This window comes from Camellia sinensis, chromosome 9, assembly GCF_055761805.1.
Source record: "Camellia sinensis isolate YWXY chromosome 9, ASM5576180v1, whole genome shotgun sequence".
NCBI lineage: Eukaryota > Viridiplantae > Streptophyta > Magnoliopsida > Ericales > Theaceae > Camellia > Camellia sinensis.
The window spans coordinates 4629523-4634846 of record NC_138969.1 but is presented as its reverse complement, the minus strand read 5'-3'; the positions used below and the strand labels follow the sequence as shown (position 1 = coordinate 4634846).

General features: G+C 42.2%; 1 pseudogene across 1 annotated transcript; it reads left to right on the top strand.

Annotated features, from left to right (window-relative positions):
* The first annotated feature begins 688 nt into the window (after nt 1–688).
* LOC114271534 (FT-interacting protein 1 pseudogene) lies at nt 689–4588 on the top strand (annotated as a pseudogene). The gene has a single exon (XR_014339330.1). The product of XR_014339330.1 is annotated as an FT-interacting protein 1 pseudogene (transcript).
* The last annotated feature ends 736 nt before the right edge of the window (nt 4589–5324 follow it).

The window sequence follows — 5324 nt, the reverse complement described above, 5'->3', positions numbered from 1 at the left end:
AAATGACCCATATAAATTAATTTAATTACTACTTTATCCAAAAATAATTCTACACATAAAAATTTGGATTTTACAGCTACTCTAAGAATGACATTTTTTAAAGCTATTTTCTACCTTTGGGTTTAACTGTTAAAAGTCTAATTTATCCTCAAAGGCACATTTGTTATGGTGAAATGAACACATAACAACAGCTTAACTATACTAAATTAGGATATTAATTTAGCAATGAAATTATGCTTTAAAGAGGTAGTGCCAAAGCCATCTTAGCTAACAGGGAAACTAGTATTAAAAAACATTCCAATTTTATTGTGTGATAAGCTAGGATTCCCTCAAAATAATACTCATGAGAGTGAAAATAATGAGTAAACAAAAGTTTTTTTTAAAAAAAAAAAAGGAAACACTAAAATCAAGCATGCCTACATTGGAAGACCTATTCTTAGCTGTATTTTAACAAGGGCCAATTTGGTTGTGTTCACATTTTTCAAAAATTTCGAAAACACTCATCGTTTTCATTTTTGTGTGAGAACATTAACCTTTTGGTGTTTTCTAGAAGTGGGTTACTTTTAGAAAAAAATTCTGAAAACAGTTTTTAAAAACAGTTCACCAAACAGGTTGTTTGTATTTTGAGGAAAATGAAGACATAAAACAAAAAGAGTCAGCTTAATTTTGGCTATCCAAACTTAGCTTAGAAACTAAGAAGGGGAAAATAAAACCAAAAAAGCAAAGCTATCACCCACCATCTATCAGCCTCTTTAAATGTAAAAGTTCGAGTTTGTCAGTGCATACAATGGTTCAATCATTTTTAGCAGAAAATTCTGAATGCTTGATAAGACAATGGGAGACAAGATGCAACAAGATGGAATTTTTCCTTCTCTGCCAATAAAATAGAATACAAATCTTACAGTTGCAGAAAATAACCCTTTCATTTTTCTGCATACTAAGAAAAATCAGCCTGGTTTCATGGTTCACTTTGTCACTTTTGAACAAAGTTTATGCCTTCCCTCCATTTCCCTCTTCCCCATCTTGGGCTTCTACAGAAGCTAAATAGACAGCTTCTTCATCAAAACATTCTTTTCTTTCACATTGAGAGAGAGAGAGAGTGAGAGAGAGATAGAGACCTTTACTCTTCCTTTCTTTATGTAGGTGCTTTCTGATCTTTGCTTCCGAATAGAGTTTCAGGTTTCTTGTGGATAGCCACTTCCTCATAGCAGCGTGGCACACGAGTAAAAGGAGGCATGAAGCTGGTGGTGGAAGTAGTGGATGCTCATGATCTTATGCCCAAAGACGGAGAAGGGTCAGCTAGTCCATTTGTAGAAGTCGATTTTGAAAACCAATCAAGTCGAACCAAAACTGTCCAAAAGAATCTCAACCCCGTTTGGAACCAAAAGCTTTTCTTCAATCTCGACAAAAGCAAAAGTTACCAACACCAATCCATTGAAGTCTCTGTTTACAACGAGAGGAGACCTATCCCGGGTAGAAATTTTCTTGGAAGGGTGAGAATTCCTTGCTCGAATATTGTCAAGAAAGGCGAGGAAGCTTATCAAGCGTTCCAACTAGAAAAGAAGTGGTTTTCCTCATTTGTGAAAGGTGAGATAGGCCTCAAAGTTTATCTATCACCAGAATCCAAGCCAAATTCTATTCTTTCATTGCCTCCACAACCACAAACACCACAATCAGCACCTTCCAATCCTCCTAAATCTCCTTCCAAACCCGAAGTTTCTGCTGTTAATACTCCTAGAGCTATCGCATCAAAGCCAGAAAAAGAAATTTCCACTTTTGCTGCAATAGAAACTTCTAGTTCCCCTGTCATAGCAGATAACTCGAGAGAGAGTACACAAGCTGAAGAGCCAAAGGAAGCATTCAAAGAGCCTGTCGAAGTAAACGTAGAGACAACTCAACACGTGTACAAACACCAAGTTCAGCAGCAACCCGGTTTATCCTTGGGGAAACGACCAGAAGGCACCTTCTTAACCATGCATCATCAAGCCAATCCACAAGCCAATCCAAGCCACCACGAAGACTACAAATTGAAGGACACCAATCCCCAGCTTGGTGAGCGGTGGCCAAATGGAGGATATGGTGGAAGGGGGTGGATGAGCGGAGGAGAGAGGTTTACAAGCACCTACGACCTTGTTGAGCAGATGTTTTACCTTTATGTTCGAGTTGTGAAGGCCAAAGATCTTCCTCCCAGTGCCATTACCAGCAGCTGTGATCCTTATGTGGAAGTGAAGCTTGGGAACTATAAGGGAAGAACGAAACACTTTGAGAAGAAGATGAACCCCGAGTGGAACCAGGTCTTTACCTTCTCAAAAGACCGCATTCAATCCTCAGTCCTGGAAGTTCTTGTGAAAGATAAAGAGATGGTGGGAAGAGATGATTATCTTGGGAGGGTGGTCTTTGACTTGAATGAAGTTCCAACCCGGGTCCCACCTGACAGCCCACTGGCTCCCCAGTGGTACAGATTGGAGGACCGGCGTGGGGAAGGGAAGGTGAGGGGGGAAATCATGGTTGCAGTTTGGATGGGAACACAAGCAGACGAAGCGTTTCCAGACGCGTGGCATTCAGACGCTGCTTTTGTTCACGGAGAGGGTGTTTCTAGCGTCCGCTCCAAGGTTTATGTCTCCCCAAAACTTTGGTATCTCCGAGTAAATGTCATCGAAGCTCAGGACATCATTCCAAACGACAAAAGCCGAATGCCTGAGGTTTTTGTGAAAGCCCAAGTGGGGAACCAAGTGCTAAAAACCAAGACATGTCCTACTCCTACATTAAATCCTCTTTGGAATGAAGATTTGGTTTTTGTAGCCGCCGAGCCTTTTGAGGAACAATTGGCCCTTACTGTTGAGGACCGAGTGTACGCTTCAAAAGATGACGTGTTGGGCAGGATAACTCTACCTCTCAGCATTTTTGAGAAGCGGCTTGACCACCGCCCAGTTCATTCTAAATGGTTCAACCTAGAGAAGTTTGGATTCGGTGTCTTGGACGCGGATAGGAGGAAAGAGCTCAAGTTCTCAAGTAGGATACACATAAGAGTTTGTCTTGAAGGAGGATACCATGTACTAGATGAGTCAACTATGTACATTAGCGATCAACGGCCAACATCACGACAGCTCTGGAAGCAACCTGTTGGAATATTGGAAGTTGGGATACTGGGGGCACAAGGGCTTCTGCCAATGAAGATGAAGGATGGCCGAGGGAGTACAGACGCTTATGTTGTAGCGAGGTACGGGCAAAAGTGGGTTCGGACCAGAACGATTCTAGAAACTTTTAGTCCGAAATGGAACGAGCAGTACACGTGGGAAGTCTACGACCCCTGCACTGTGATAACATTGGGAGTACTCGACAACTGCCACTTGGGGATTGAGAAACCTGGTGCTGGTGTAGCACGAGACTCACGGATTGGAAAGGTACGGATTCGCTTGTCAAGCCTAGAGGCTCATCGGATTTATACACATTCTTACCCACTTCTTGTTCTGCATCCAAACGGCGTAAAGAAAATGGGTGAGCTGCAATTAGCAGTTCGGTTCACTAGCCTATCCCTAGCTCACACGATATACCTATATGGGCATCCCTTGCTACCCAAAATGCATTATTTGCATCCTTTCACCGTAAACCAAGTAGACAATTTGAGGTATCAAGCAATGAATATTGTAGCGGTTAGGCTCAGCAGAGCTGAACCGCCACTCCGGAAAGAGGTTGTGGAGTACATGTTAGATGTAGATTCCCACATGTGGAGCATGAGAAGAAGCAAAGCTAACTTCTTTCGGATAATGTCGCTGATTTCAGGTGCAATTTCAGTGAGCAGATGGTTTGGGGATGTTTGCCATTGGAAGAATCCAATCACATCGGTTCTAGTCCATGTTTTGTTTCTGATATTGATATGGTACCCGGAGCTCATACTTCCTACTATCTTTCTCTACATGTTCTTAATCGGACTTTGGAACTACAGGTTTCGACCTAGGCACCCGCCTCATATGGATACTAGACTTTCCTGGGCGGAAGCAGTGCATCCAGATGAGCTCGATGAAGAGTTCGACACGTTTCCTACTTCCAAACCACAAGACATTGTTCGAATGAGGTATGATAGGCTGAGAAGTGTGGCGGGGAGGATCCAAACCGTGGTGGGAGACATAGCAACTCAAGGGGAGAGGTTTCAGTCGCTGCTTAGTTGGAGAGATCCGAGAGCAACAAGCCTCTTCATAGTGTTTAGTCTTTGTGCAGCGGTGGTGCTCTATGTGACCCCATTTAAAGTGATCGCTTTAGTCGCAGGATTGTACATGCTGCGACATCCTAGGTTTCGAAGCAAGTTGCCTTCAGTTCCCAGCAATTTCTTCAAGAGATTGCCAGCTCGAACAGACAGCTTGCTCTAAACTACTACAGTTGAAAGCTTTATCATGGAACGTATGGTACCTTATAACCCTTACTATTGTTTGACGGTGTGTATTCAATAAATACTAAGTTTGAATTTTTCTGTAATAAGGCAGCTTCATTAGGAGAGAAATGTTTGTCCAAGTATGACTGTAAGTTCTAGCTAATATGGCTGATAGTTCACATTGTAATTGTTTGCAATTCAAATAACTTTCTTGAAGAATTTTGTTTGCATCTTTTGACGCATGCTCTTTGTATAGCCAAATCCAGTTTGTGATAATTGCTAGGTCCGGATCCGGAACTAGAAGTGGTAGTTGGTGTAATAACGCTGCTGGTGGAACCACAGCCTGAGAATCAGAACAAAAGCATGTTCTCGCTCTCAAGTGGTAAGCAGTTGCCCGATGAACCACCTCCATTTCTACGGGAGATAAGGGGACAGGTTCCCCCAAACCTCCCTCAGGAGGCATGGCTCTATTTAAGATCGAAAGAAATCCCCTCTTCAAATTCTTAGGAATGTTGTCTGTAATCTACTTGGAGATGGAAGGGAAGTACTGGAAAGCAGCTTCTTAACCTGCCAAATCAAAGAAACTAACCAACAATATACAACCAAAACCTAGTCAAACAATTAACGAGTTTGAGCATCGCGCCACATCCGGGCACAGATGAAAAACAAATGACACAAGGAAACGAGTACACCTTTTCTTGAATAAGAATTTTAAGAATCCAGAGAATGCAATTCCCAATTTCAACCATGGTGCTATATTCTGTTTAGAAAAACCATGGTGCTACATTTTAATGCTAGCAGGGAGAAGACAGAGGAGCTGGACGAGGTAGAATGCGGCTATGGCATGTTTTGTGTCCTGTATGTGCTTAGACCATAACAGTAGAGAAAAGAGCTAGAAAAATCTGGGAGAGCAAAATTTATCAAATGGCAACTCTCTTATTACCCCAGGCCAGTA